The sequence below is a fragment of the Podarcis cretensis genome (genome assembly GCF_951804945.1).
Source record: "Podarcis cretensis genome assembly, chromosome: 6".
NCBI lineage: Eukaryota > Metazoa > Chordata > Lepidosauria > Squamata > Lacertidae > Podarcis > Podarcis cretensis.
This window is the reverse complement of record NC_137175.1, coordinates 43,029,660-43,045,004: the sequence shown is the minus strand read 5'-3', so window position 1 is coordinate 43,045,004 and position 15,345 is coordinate 43,029,660. Positions and strand designations below refer to the sequence as shown.

At 41.6% G+C, this 15,345-nt stretch overlaps 1 protein-coding gene across 19 annotated transcripts in view; it reads left to right on the top strand.

Annotated features, from left to right (window-relative positions):
• The window catches only part of NFASC (neurofascin), a 177,700-nt gene that overhangs the window by 50,884 nt on the left and 111,471 nt on the right, over nt 1–15,345 (top strand). For all 19 annotated transcript variants that reach the window (XR_013840286.1, XM_079981921.1, XM_079981924.1 and 16 more), the window contains one exon: nt 4,134–4,201. The gene's annotated coding sequence lies outside the window, so the exon portion shown is untranslated. The remainder of the gene's footprint in view (nt 1–4,133; nt 4,202–15,345) is intronic.

Sequence of the window (15,345 nt, the reverse complement as noted above, 5' to 3'; positions counted from 1 at the left end):
AGGCATTTTTGCAGCACATGGAAACCAGATGTGCTTTGGGAAAATGGACATTGGGAAGAGGAGGGCAACTTAAATGTGTATTTAATCTTCCTGTTCAAAAGGGTGCACAGTGCTGGGTGGCACTGAGACATGTCTAGAGAACTTTAATAACCATATTGAACTTGGCTAGGATTCTATAGTACCTCTGGACTAGACTCAAATACTTAGCTTTTTCCTGAAATAAGTACAGCTTCCTGGAGTGAATGACCAGACATTTGTAACCATACTGCCATGTAATCATTGCAGTGACTTTACTCTTCTGTGAAAAGACTTCCTTGTTTTTAAGTATAGATTATTATTCACACAAACTGTTTTGCATTTCTGAAAAATTGGTGGAAGAGCAGTATTGCTTGAGGTATGACAACTGTATTTTTACACTGTTAATGCTGTAAATTTACTAGATCTGCTGCTTGGGAAACTTCTGACACTGAAATCTGAGGAGAGACAGATTTCACAGAATATAGTTATACCTAGGGGGTCTTCACAAAGCTGGTCATTCAAGGGCTGTTTTTCTCTTTCCCAGAATTTGTTTATTTTCTTGGATAGGACATCATTTCTGACTCAGAATAATTTAGGCATGTTTAGGACAACCCACTATCTACATAGTAAAACTTGCTTCCAGTGCAATCTGTGGGACTTGCATCCTGAAAACATATTGAGATTAGAGTTGTTGACCTTGTATTTTCTCACTTCCATCTTTAGCTGAGGGGTGTAAACATATTCTACCCTAGCTTGAGATTATGGCGCATCCTTGGATGCCCAGACCCTTCTCTCGACCTCACTAATGTGGTCCAAAGGAAAGCAGAGCAATATATTTGGCACCAGCTTGACTCCAGGAGTTACCAGGAGCTGTAAAAAATGCCATCCAACTGTCTTAGAAACTCCAGTCTGGGTTTTTGTAGGGTTTACTCATTAGCCTTTTCTTCTCATGAAGATGTGCAGCAAAGCAGTGGGTACATGCTTTTCCTTGGGATTTACTCCTGAAGCCTTTCTCATGAATGAGGATAGCTGCAAGGCAGTGGAGGTTTAGGATCAAAGTTTTCCTACTAGATGGGCTACCTTTCCACGCTGATGAGCCCCATTTGCCCCTCACTTCCCTCTACAGCAGTGGTTCTCAACCTGTGGGTCCCCCGATGTTGTTGGACTACAACTCCCATCATCCCTGAGCTCTGGCCTTGCTAGCTCGGGGTGATGGGAGTTGTAGTTCAACAACATCTGGGGACTCACAAGTTGAGAAAGGCTGCTATACAGCATGTGCAGTCACCACGTTCTTGACCATTGGACCAACTATTGGTCTCATCTGCTCAATCTGTCAGAGCCTACCTTCACATGGAGGGACACCCCTAACTCACTGAGGATCTGAGACCCATCAGCTACCTTTACCTGGTTTAGCCGGCCAGTTGAACCCGTTTCTAGGATGTGGCTGCTGTTGCCTGCTGGCAGCTTCTAGGAGCTACAGGTGAAAGCTGAGTGCAGGGTGGGGACCAAAGGAGCACAGTATATCCCACACCAGAGGTACTACCCTTCCCCTAACACTCCACATTGGTAGAACATGGAAATCAGTTTTGTAAAGAATGGCTTAAGTGTTTAACAATGTTTAACCGTATGTGTCTAGACCGTTACTTCTTCCATTGTTTTTTATGTTATTTTAATAAAACTGTGCTGATATACTGAGCTAAAATATGTGAATTTAGTCAGCTTTTAGGTAAAGGTACCCCTATGGGACGCAGGTGGCGCTGTGGGTTAAAGCCTCAGCGCCTAGGGCTTGCCGATCGAAAGGTCGGCGGTTCGAATCCCTGCGGCGGGGTGCGCTCCCGCTGCTCGGTCCCAGCGCCTGCCAACCTAGCAGTTCGAAAGCACCTCCGGGTGCAAGTAGATAAATAGGGACCGCTTACCAGCGGGAAGGTAAACGGCGTTTCCGTGTGCGACTCTGGCTCTGGCTCTGGCCAGAGCAGCGATGTCACGCTGGCCACGTGACCCGGAAGTGTCTCTGGACAGCGCTGGCCCCTGGCCTCTTAAGTGAGATGGGCGCACAACCCCAGAGTCTGTCAAGACTGGCCCGTACGGGCAGGGGTACCTTTAAAGGTAAAGGTAAAAGTACAGGTAAAGGTAAAGGTAAAGGTACCCCTGCCCGTACGGGCCAGTCTTGACAGACTCTGGGGTTGTGCACCCATCTCACTTAAGAGGCCAGGGGCCAGCGCTGTCCGGAGACACTTCCGGGTCACGTGGCCAGCGTGGCATCGCTGCTCTGGCCAGAGCCAGAGCCAGAGCCAGAGCCGCACACGGAAACGCCGTTTACCTTCCCGCTGGTAAGCGGTCCCTATTTATCTACTTGCACCCGGAGGTGCTTTCGAACTGCTAGGTTGGCAGGCGCTGGGACCGAGCAGCGGGAGCGCACCCCGCCGCAGGGATTCGAACCGCCGACCTTTCGATCGGCAAGCCCTAGGCGCTGAGGCTTTAACCCACAGCGCCACCTGCGTCCCTAGTCAGCTTTTACTGGATAGCAAAAAAAAAAAAAAATGTTATATGAGATCCTGCCTGTAGTTAATTATTCAGACACAAAATGAGGAAATTATGAGGACTCCAAAGAATTCAATCCTTTAACGATTTTAGAAACAAAATGTTGCTGTGTATATATGTGAAACCAAATCTGCCTAAAGGAGACATTTGCATTGTGTAGTCACAGGTTAAAGGCTTTGCTGTTGTATGGAATTGCTTCCCTCACAGATGTCAAATGAAGTGGCTAGCATGTATAAATTAATAATTATTAAAGTTGACAGCTAATAGTTCACACAGGCAGTGACAATGAATGCCCTCATAGAAGTGGAAATGATACTTGGGGCTATTTATTATTATTATTATTATTATTATTATTATTATTATTATTATTATTAATCTCCCTAGAGCTGCTGAGTGAAGAAAAAGTTCACACTCAGACCGGAAGGGTCTTAGACAGGAGGCTTCTTGTATTGTAGATACAAGGTGGCCCCATAAGTTGCTTTCTTCTTACCTTTGTTTTATTAAATAGCCATATAACTGATCCTCACAAGAAAGCTATGCGGGTTCATTAGTACTGGGCATTTTGCATGATTTAGATAACAGGTTGCCAACACATTTAGGCCCTTAGGCACATCTGCATTTTTGAGTGAGTGCTGTCGTTGCTACTCCTTTCATCACTTATTTCTCCCTGCACCTCAACCCTGATCAGCTCTTCCTCCTTAGAGACAGACAGACAGAAAGAAAGAAAGCACATGCATGCACACTTCCCTTTTCTAAGGGATCTGTGTAAAAGTCAAATCTAGTAGAATTAATTTGACTATTGAAGCACATAGAGCTGAAAGACAAAGTAGGGAAGGGTGTCATTCTTCCAACTTCCTCTTTCTGCTCTCTTTTAAAGGAGAACAAAGTAACCATCCTCACCACCTCATGACCAAAAGGGAAGTGAGAAGTGAGGGAGAGGTCAGAGGTTTTGTGACCACCAAGAAAAGACCTTAAGGGCCAATCAACTCTTCTTGGGCAAGGTTCTTGAGCAGGTGGTTGAATACCAGATCCAGGTGCTCTTGGAGGAAACTGGTTTTCTGGATGCATTTCAATTTGGGTTTAGGCCTAGTTTTTGCAGAGAAACTGCTTTGGTTGCCCTGTATTCTGTCAGGAGAGAGACAGGAGAAATATGTCTTTATAATTCTTCTTGACTTCTCAATGGCTTTCGATACCATTGAACATGGTATCATTCTGGAGTGGTTGTCCGAGTCAGGTGGCACTGCTTTGCGGTGGTTCCAGTCCTACTTGGAAGGTCATTTCTAGTGAGTGATGCTTGAAGACTGCTCTTCGGCACTTTGGAGCCTTCAATGTGGGGTTCCTCAGAGTTTGATTTTATCCTGCATGCTGTTTAACATATACATGAAATCACTGAGTGGGATTAGCCAGAGGTTTGGAATACATTGTCAGCAATACTTTACATCTTTACATCTGCAGGTATGGCAGTGGATGTGGTGGATCGTTGTCTTATTTCATTAATGGACAGAATGAGAGTTTGTTTGTTATCAGTTTACAAGCTGGGTATTCAGTTTTGTTATTTCTTTCTTGTTCTATAGACTGTTCAGTATTAACCCGGGACTAAGACAAGAGTATTTAAACAAACACCCGGAACCACAGTATTAAGGTAAGACATTCTACTTTATCAAAATAATTATGAGAATTCCCCCTCCCTACAAGGCCTGTGGTGTGTTAGAACCATTAGATAAGCCATCTCCAGAGGCATAGCCAATAGTACGGGATGATGGGAATTGTAATCCAACAATATCTAAAAACCACCAGGTTGGAGAAGGTGGCATTGGACCTAGAGGAGACCTCCTGCTTATTTAAGTTGAACCTCTGCATCATAACTTTTGTTTGTTCATCCCTGATGCCAGCTTATGTTAGCTCATATGTTTGGAAGAGCCAGAGCTGTCTGTGTAACATTTTAAGGTGTCAAATTAATCTAATGCCTGTTTCACAGGTCATAACTTTGATGAATTTATTCTCAGAACACTGCTATAAGCCAGTGAAGTGCAAACAGCTTTATTTCTTTGTGAGGGGAATGGATCAGAGCAGAAAATTAAACCTTGATCTCTCTAATTTGACTAGCTTTGTATTTTTTTATATAAATTTTTATTAAGGGTTTTTTCTTTAAAATACAAAAAAAAGAAACAACATATGCAAATAACAAGAACAAACATAATAATTAGCATCATGTAATAACCAACTTTTCTTCATCTTTGGACTTCCTCACATCTCCCGCTCCTGCATTCCATATTTAATAAAACTTTAATCAGCAATTTGTCACCTTATTTCCATTCTTATTATACACATTTTCAATAGTTTGTCCCTAACTTTGAATATAATCTAAGTCTTAAATACCTAATTTTAACATATTATTTGTTCAAAATTTATTATTCTCATAGAATCCACTCATTCTCATACTCTTTTCGACTAACTTTATGGTGCCCTGTTGTTTTCAAATCGCTCATCCTTCTTAACATTCATATAGTTTACAGTGTCTTTGTAAATAGTCCTTAAATTTCTTCCAATCCTCCTCCACTGCTTCTTTTCCCAGGTCTCGGATTCTGCCAGTCATTTCTGCCAGCTCCATGTAGTCCATCAGTTGCATCTGCCATTCTTCCAGCGTGGGCAAATCTTGAGTTTTCCAATATTTCGCTACTAGTATCCTTGCTGCTGTTGTTGCATACATAAAAAATGTTCGATCATTCTTTAGCACCCTCTGGCCGAAAATGCCCAAAAGGAAGGCCTCTGGTTTCTTGGGGAAGGTATACTTAAATACCTTTTTCAGCTCATTATATATCATTTCCCAGAAGGCCTTAACCTTAGGGCAAGTCCACCAGAGGTGAAAGAACGTTCATTTTCCTTACATTTCCAACACTTATTATCTGACAGGTGGTATATTTTTGCTAGCTTGACTGGGGTCATGTACCCCCTATATATCATTTTCATAATATTTTCTTTCAAGGCATTACATGCCGTAAACTTCATACCGGTGGTCCATAACTTTTCCCAGTCAGCAAACATGATATTATACCCAATGTCCTGTGCCCACTTTATCATAGCTGATTTAACCGTTTCATCCTGTGTATTCCACCTCAGCAGCAAGTTATACATTCTTGAAAGTAATTTAGTCTTAGGTTCTAACAGTTCTGTTTCCAATTTCGATTTTTCCACCTGGAATCCTAACTTTTTATCCAGTTTAAAAGCCTCTTTAATCTGAGCATAATGTAGCCAATCTCGCACTTTATCTTTTAGTTTCTCCATACTCTGCAATCTCCAGTTGTCTCCATCTCTTTCTAATATTTCCCAGTACTTCGGCCATTTGACCTCCATATTGGGTCTTTTCACTGCTTTAGCTTCCATAGGTGATAACCACCTCGGGGTCTTATTTTCTAATAAGTCTTTATATTTTGTCCAGACATTAAACACTGCTTTCCTTACAATATGGTTCTTGAAATTCTTGTGAATCTTAACCTTGTCATACCACAAATATGCATGCCATCCAAAAGCATTGTTAAATCCTTCCAAATCTAAAACATCTGTGTTTTCAAGAAGCAGCCAATCTTTCAGCCAGCAAAAAGCTGCTGATTCATAGTACAACCTTAAGTCTGGCAGGGCAAACCCCCCTCTTTCTTTAGCATCAGTTAGTATTTTAAACTTAATTCTGGGCTTTTTGCCCTGCCAGACAAATTTAGAGAGATCTCTTTGCCACTTCCGGAAACACTCCATTTTGTCCACAATCTGTAAAGTCTGAAAAAGAAACAGCATCCTTGGCAATACATTCATTTTTATAGCAGCAATTCGGCCCAACAAGGAGTTTCAGTCTTGACCAACTTTCTAAGTCCCTTTTGATTTCTGACCAGCACTTTTCATAATTGTCTTTAAATAAACTCAGATTCTTTGCTGTTATGTTGACCCCTAGGTATTTTACTTTTTTAACCACATTTAACTCTGTCTCTTTCTGAAACCTCTCTGACTCTGAAGTCGTCAAATTTTTTTCCAGTACCTTAGTTTTTTGTTTATTTAGTTTAAATCCCGCTACCCGGCCAAAGTCTTGAATCAATTGTAATACCCTTTTTGTACTAGATTCTGGCTCCTGTAAAGTCAAAACTAGGTCATCTGCAAATGCTTTAAGTTTGTACTGTTTCGCTCCGACCTGGATTCCTTCCACCAACCGGTCCCCTCTGATCATATTAAGGAGCACCTCCAGGACCAAGATAAATAACAGAGGGGAAATAGGGCAACCTTGTCGTGTTCCTTTTTCAATTTTAAACTCTTCTGTCACCACATTGTTAACTATCAATTTGGCCCTTTGTTCTGAATAGATTGCATCTATCCCATTTTCAAATCCCCGTCCCACTCCCATCCCTTCCAAATTTTTCTTCATAAACTTACAAGAAATGTTATCAAAGGCCTTCTCCGCATCTATAAATATTAACACTGCTCTTGTGTTAATATTTGTTTGCAGAAGTTCCAAAATGTCAATAATATTCCTTGTGTTGGCAAACAAATGTCTTCCTGGGAGAAAGCCTGCCTGATCTTTATGGATCACCTCACTTAAAACCTTTTTAAATCTATTTGCTAAAATGTCTGCAAAAATTTTGCAATCCACATTGAGAAGGGAAATCGGGCGGTAATTCTTAAGTTGTGTCTTTTCCAATTCTGATTTGGGTATCAATGTGATGAAAGCTTCTTTCCACATTTCCGGTGCTTTCTTCCCCTCCATAATCTCATTGCAAACCTCCATTAGTGGGTGTATCAAGTGATCTTTCAATGTCTTATAATATTTGGAGGTAAGCCCATCAGGCCCTGGGGATTTGCCCAGTTGCATGTTCTGAATAGCAACTTCAATCTCTTGTGGTGTTATTTTACTATTCAGGATTGATCTGTTTTCTTGAGACAACCTTGGTAATCCGTTCTTTGTCAAAAATTGTTTTATCTCCGCCTCATTTTGCGGCCCTTGGGTATATAATTGTTTAAAATATCTCTGGAAAGACTTCCTAATATCCACGGGGTTCTGAATATTTCTTCCTTCAATCTCTAGATTAGTGATTGTATTTAATTTTTGTCTCTTTTTCAACTGCCATGCATGCAGTTTCCCACATTTATTTGCCGAGTCAAATGATCTTTGTTTCATCAACTTAACTTTCCACTCCACTTCCTGATTTATCAATTTGGAGTATTGTGCTTGGTGAAATTTAATTTCTTTCAAAATCTCCTTTGACTTCGGTTTCACTCTTAACTTCTTCTCACAATCTTTGATTTTCTCCAAGATCTTATCTTTTTTCTCATTTTGAGCTCTTTTCTTTGCAGCATTCTGTTGTATCAGAAACCCCCTCATGACCGCCTTACTTGCATCCCAGATGATTCTTTTTTCCACCGTAGTGTTCAAGTTTATCTCAAAATAGTCCTTCAAAGCTTTTTGGGCCTTTTTGGTAATCTCCTGATCTCTAAACAGGTTGTCATTCATCTTCCATCTGAAGGATCCGGTTGGGATTAGTCTCATGTCCATCTTTACAGCGTTATGGTCGGAGCAGGTCTTTGGGCAGATTTCCACCTTTCTCGTCTTGGGTGCCAGACCTCTAGTTATCCATATTTGGTCAATTCTTGTCCATGTCAGTTGGGCTTCAGAGAAGAATGTTCCCTCTCTTCCCAGGGGGTTCTTTGTCCTCCAGATGTCAATCAAGTCCATATTGTCAGTCAGTTCAAAAAAAGTTTTAGGTAGTCTGCCGTCTTTTGTCACATTTTGACTTTGAGACTTGTCCATGTTGGTTGATGCCACCCCATTCATATCTCCCATCATGATGATGTTGTCATAGTCCATTTGACTAGCTTTGTAAATCATATATGCATCCTTACATCAGAAGACTTGGAAAATAGTGGATACTATCCTCATGATGATTGCATGATAATCAGCAATGAGAAAAGTTCAGAATATTCAATAACTGAATGGGAATATGTGGGACATGACAGAGGTATATAAAATTGTGGGTGATGTGGAGCAGGTGGGCAAAGAAAAGCCCCCCCCCCCCACCGTCAGAATATTAGAAGCATCAGTGATGCTGAATGGTGGGAGATTCAAGAGCAGCCAAATGGACGTACTTCTTCACACAGTGCATGAACTATGAAATTTGATACTGTAAGATGCAGTGATGGCTGCCAACTTAACAGCTATAATGGATACTAGTCACGATAACTATGCACTACCTGCAGTGTCAAATGCACCATGCCACTGACTGCCAGTTGCTGGAAATACATCCTAGTAGGAGAGAAGGTGTTGTACTAATGTCCTACTAGTGGTCATCTGTTTGGACACTATAAGAACAGAATACTGGACTAGATCAGCCTTTGGACTGATGAAGCATGGCTTTTCTTGTGTTCTTATTCAATACTGTTCCCAATTCTGAAAGTTCCTTCCAACACTGGAGTAGACTTGGCAGAAGGAGATGTTTCATGCTTTGAATTTTAAGGGCAGTAAGCATGAGGTGGCTCAGCAGAATATTTTCCCCTCCCTCTCCCACATTGATTACAAATTGTGGGTTTTGCTTCTGGGTTTAATAAATGAGGACAGTTCATGTCCTTAAATATCCTTATCCTTCATCAGTCTCTTCTTGACATGCTGCACGATCCGTGCAGCCAGCTTTCTAATCTTTCTGATTTCTAATTGGATGCAGAGAAAGGTTAGGGGGCTTTGTGCGATTCTGTCCTCTGCCGCCTCTGAGCATCTTTGGCTGTAGGGATTTGTTGCAGACAGCCACATGAGCCACAGCCTCTGAGAGGCTGAATTAGTTCACAGCTATTCAACCTTGGTTTTGCTCTTCCCCTCCTCCTCCTCCTGCTGCTGCTGCCACCACCACCGAGACACAAATTGAAATGTAACCCATGCTCTGGTCACCATTATTTAGCATCACAAACAATGAGCAGAAAGGAGACTAGCCCAGTTACTTTGGTGGATTCAGCCAAATGGATACTTCAGTGCGTTCCATCTGCATCCTTTCAGGACAGTGCTTTGTTTGCATATGTTAACCTTAGCCACGGTTCCATGTGCTCAGCATCTTTAAGCAGATGAGCCAGGAAGGATAGCCAAGCAGTACAGAAAGCAGGATTCGAGAGGAAGCACTATATTAGCAATTCGGAAATCATTATTCAAGCTGTTTGTGAGTTAGAATTTAAAGAGAAGATGGTCGTGTCAGATTGCTTACAGCACAAGGCTCTGGTTTAATGGGGGTGGGAGTGCCAAAGGGAGAATTTCTGCACTTCTTCCAGCACTGGGTGCCCTATGATGTGAGAAGCTACATCTGCAGAAACTTTCATTTCTAAAGAACTGTAAAAGGCATAGAAATTGTCCCATATGCAATGTGTCAGACATGTGCAGACCCTTGGGTGAAATCCCTTAGGATACCATATCCTTTACACCACACATTTCCTCATATGTTCATTGCCTCATGAGTGAAAGAGAGCAGCTTAATAATTTTGGTTGTAATGCTTGGGAACTTAAATGGGTTCTTTAAGGTGACACAGTCTATTCACAGACCAAGCAGCAGAGCAAGTGAGCAAGACTCTGAAAGTTGGCCCATCTTTCTCCTTGGACATGCAATGGTTGCTTGAGCTCTTTGACTCATAGTCCTGAATTCAACCTAAGACTGGAGAAAACATTCGCAAGCAGTGATAATCAGGTTTGCCAGGAGCAGTACTTTGGTCCCAGGCCATTTAGGCCTTTATATGCTAGTATCAACACCTTGAATTTGGCTCAGTATCTCACTGGCAGCCAGTGCAGTACTTTCAGAAACAGTGACACCATTAGACTTCCCCATTAGCAGGTTAGCCGCTTCACTCTACACTAGCTTCAGTTTCTGGACTGTCTCCAAGGACAACCCCACATACAGTGCATTACAGTAGCCCAGACAGGCCACCAAAGTATGGACAACATTTGCTACCTTTTTGTAGTATTTGAGAAAGTCTTCTGAGATACTGTTGGGAAACTTGCAGGCAAAACTTGTGGCTGTTTTGCATGTGCAGGTGTCACAAAATGTGTTTCTGTGTGTGCAAGTACCATGCCCTGGTTCCTTGGACACTGGTTTGTAAATTGCATGGTGGAGAGGTGAAAAATCAGCAACCAAAATCCCAGTGCCCCCTATGTGCCTTCCTTGAGAGAGAAAAACAGTAGAACAGATGGAAGCCAAATACGGTAGCATGTGATTGGGAGAGAGAAACCCAGACCTTGCTGCAGCGATTCCGAATGTGAATTTATAGATTAGTAATCGGCTAATTTTAAAATGACAGATGCTGCTGCCTTTAGGGAGAGGTGATAAAAGGTGTTTCCACACATGTTAGCAACCTCATATGTATAGTCTATCTTCCTGTGCACTTCACTTCCTTGATTTGCATTGACTATTTGCAGGGCTAAGGGGTGCTTGGGCAGCACAGTTGAGATTTCCTTTTCATGCTGTGAGGAGAATCTCTTTAGTCTACAGAATGGCACCATTTGAAAGCACTGTTGGAGAAGCCCATGGGATAGGAGAGAGAGATGAATGTTGCAGTTAATAAATAAATAAATATTTTCCAAGGACCAAAATGTGAAATCCCTTCCCATAGCCCAATCTGCTTTTTACCTGACTGCTGACCATGCTGGGTGGACTGATGGAAGTTGAAGTTCAACAACATGTGGAAGGTCACAGGTTATCTGATTTTGCTTTAGAACCACTACCAGTTGCTGCACGTACACAATCTAGTCCAGAGGACAAAAGGACTTGCTGCACAGATGTCTTACATCACATTGCAAATCTCCTTGTCGCCTCCAGTAGCTGCCAAGAACATAATTTGTTTGGTTGGAGGCTCTCATTATAATTGTGAAGCTTCATAGCACACTACAATAGCCTTCATCAACCTGTTGCCCTCCAGGCGTTGTGGACTACAACTCCCATCAGCCCCAGCCATTGTGGCCATGCTAACTATTACAACATTAAATGTGTGCTAGGCATGAGAGATAATGACCCAGGGGCTTAGTGGAGACTGAGTCTTCCCGGTCTTAGTCCAAAACTCTAACCACTGCATCACACTGGCTCTTTCTGTACATACCATCTCTATAGTGTTTATTACAAGCATAGGCAAACTTGGCCCTCCAGATGTTTTGGGACTACAATTCCCATCATCCCTGACCACTCGTCCTGTTAGCTAGGGATGGTGGGAGTTGTAGTCCCAAAACATCTGGAGGGCTGAGTTTGCCTATGCCTGGTTTATTAGCACTGTTGGATTCAAGAACGATGAGCTCCAACGCCAGCTGTTGCTCTTCTGGCCTTTTGCTATAGCAACACAAAGTGGTTTATATTTTATATGCTGTGGCATGTGCTTATTCTGAAAAGGTGGAGTGAAATGGCTTGGGAAGAATCATTTTGTCCACACAGTCTCTGGGTGGTATTTTTTTTTTAAAAAAACACAACAATAACCCACACAATAATTTTGTCAATTTGCAATGCTCAATGGTGATGTTTGGGAACTGGCCAGCTCATGCCACCTTTCCAAATTTCCTAATATATACCGGTAGCTTGTTCCTTTTACATCTCATTGTTTGGTCTGTGTGCAGTTTTAGAACCAGCCATCTAATAATAATGCTTTTTTGTAACATCCATTTTAGTACCAGCATTTTATTCATACAGCCTGAGGGCTGTGAACTACTCAAAAGATCCTCCCAGTGGATATTCATCCGTGACATATCAGGCAAGATGGAGAGAAAGAGTAGGAGGGATGGGTGCAGTGTAGTGTGAAAATTGCTATGGTGATTGGAATCAATGACTGTGAGAAATATATGTTTCCCCCTTGAAAATGGTCCTTAATGGGTGTTGAGTAGTTAAAAGAAAAGGTCTGACAAAAACAAAAAAAGACCCCAACTTTTAGTTATGCATTTAAATAAAAGTCTTATTGTCTTCCTTTCTGGCTCTTGAACTCTTCTGGAATGTGCAATTAACTTTTGATGAAGTGTGTTTGAGTTGTACCAGAGAAGCTGTCATGATATGTTGCAACTAATGGTTTATATAATAAACAGAACAGAGTTTATTTCAGTGTTTCACAATCAGTGTTTCACAATCACACAATGGCAAATGCAGGAGGTCCATATATCGTTGTACAGTCTGTCCATAAACATCTGGGTATCTCAGCATATAATATATACATATAGTACCGCTCAAACAGTAGCTCAGATTTTATGTGTAGCTTTTTAGCTCTCCAGCGTTGATACCTACGCACACTATGCCCGTCCCAAATAAATTCCTTCTCTTCCATAATTTTATTTTCAAATTCTATAATATGAGTGTTTTCATCCATCTGCTTCTTCTTTTTCTAGTGTTGATTTAGATTGTTGATTGAATTAATAGTGACCTTAGGGCTCTGATGCTTTTCATCTTTGTTTCGACAAACCTACCCAGATATGAAAAATATTGATATATGTTTTAATCTGCTTCTAGTGTATTGCTGATTTTTAAAATATTTTAAATAATTGTTTTTTATGGTTTTTATTGATAATTTTATTGTTTTATTCTCTTTGAAAACTGCTTGGAGTAGGGGTTTTGTTGTTGTTTGTTTAGCAAACAAGTGGTGCATAAATTTTATAAAATAAATATAATCTAGGCCCTAACAGAAAACCATTAGCTGTTTTTACTAAGGATAAGGATCTTGGTAAACAGAAGAGCTTTCAAACTGTAGGCATTTTGTTCATGGCTCTCATCTTGTTTGCAAGTAACAAAAGAGGGATATTATATCCTGAAGCTAAACAAATAAATAATCAAATAAATTTCAGATTTCAGCTATCAGTCATTTATTCTGCAACTATGGCAAACAACAACAACAACAGCAACAACAACAACCTGATATAAAATGTCTTTTATGTTCAATATTGTCCATTTATGACAAAGATATCATACCTACCATGAAGCATTCTTGTTAATATAAAAGAGAGATCCAAAGAAGGTAGGTTATACTCAAGATACCACATTATGGCTGGGATGCAGAACCTGTGGCCTTCCTGATGTTTCTGGTCTTCAACTCTCGTCATCTCTGACCATTGGCCATGCAGGTTTAGGGCTGTTGACAGTTGAGTTCAACAGCATTTGAGGGCCACAGGCTCTCCATCCCTGATTTATTCTTTCCTTTGAGTGATCCCAGTAAGGTAAAAAAGTTAAAGGACCCCTGGACGGCTAAGTCCAGTCAAAGACGACTGGGGGGTGTGGCACTCATCTTGTTTTTCAGGCCGAGGTAGCTAGCATTTGTCCACAGACAGCTCTCTGGGTCATGTGGCCAGTATGACTAAACTGCTTCTGGCACAGTGAGACACCGTGATGAGTGCCAGAGTGCACGGAAACGCTGTTTGTCTTCCTGCCGCAGCCGTACTTATCTACTTGCACTGGTGTACTTTCGAATTGCTAGGTTGGCAGAAGCTGGGACAGAACAACAGGAGCTTACCACCATCAGGCAGATTTGAACCGCTGACCTTCCGATCAGCAAGCCCAAGAGGCTCAGTGGTTTAGACCACAGTGCCACCAGCATTCTCATGTGTTTCCATGTGCTCTTGTTTCTGTCACGGTGTTCCATTGCGCCAGAAGCGTTTTAGTCATGCTGGCCACATGACCTGGAAAGCTGTCTGTGGACAAACGCCAGCTCCCTCATCCTGAAAAGCAAGATGAGAGCAGAACTCCATATTCACCTTTGACTGGACTTAACCGTCCATAGGTCCTTTACCTTTTTGCCGTGATCCCAGTAGGAATCTAAACAGAAGCAGCATCTCTCTGTTATCCAAGTCAATCCCAGTAATAGACAAACTTGCAGAGATTGTCTCATATTCTCCGCTTTCAAAAAGCAAGTGAATGGAAATGAGACTTCCTTTGTTTGTTTGACCTGTGACTTCCTGAACTGGGTTTTCCTCTGACCTCTTCATTTGGTCAGGTTCTTTGATGGACAGCTACAACATATGGATTACTGTAGGAGGCACTTCCACAAAGAGGCAGATGGAGAGCCTTGCAGGAGGGGAAACAAAAGCTGTCAGTGGGAGATGCAGGGGCCGTGCATGCAAAGGTTCTGTGAAATGGTCATTGATTGGGAATCTTTCTATTTTGCAGATGGGCCTTGAGATGGGCTTTAGATCCTTTAGCTTGGTCAGTGTGTTGGTAGAAGGGAAATAGTGAGGGGGGAGGAGGAGAGGGTTGAGGCATGAAATTTTAATGAGCAGTTAATTGATAATGTATCCCAAGAGACTGGTGTGCTAGAAGGACATCTGATGGAAAGGAATAAATTGTGTTAGGCTCCCTGTGGCGCAGAACTTCCTTCATTTGGAGCCAAAGGGTTGGAGAGGATACTGTAAATTACTTTTGGAATAAAGGTTGTTTTGCTGGCATTTATGTTCAAGAATGGTGTAGGGCATAAAGAGGTAAGAGAGTAAAACCAGCTTTTGTGTTTCATACATACTTAAAAATAAAGGAAAAGAAACCACCCTGGTTATCCTGCTTGTTCCAGTCAGTCATAAATCTGAGGTGATTCAGGACAGATTTAGGAGAACTGTCAGAACAGGATGTAGAATCAGAGCCACTACAGTTGTCTTCTGGATTTGTGATAGTTTTTATAATGTATGACAACAGCCGAAAGTGAAAAACAGATTCCTTATAAAGATGGAAACCAGGAAATCCAGTCCATGTATTATGGGAAAATGTATGAGGCAAGGAAGCTGTATGACAAGTAATCCTTAGTAGGTCCTAAAATGTTCTTCCTACAAATGACATT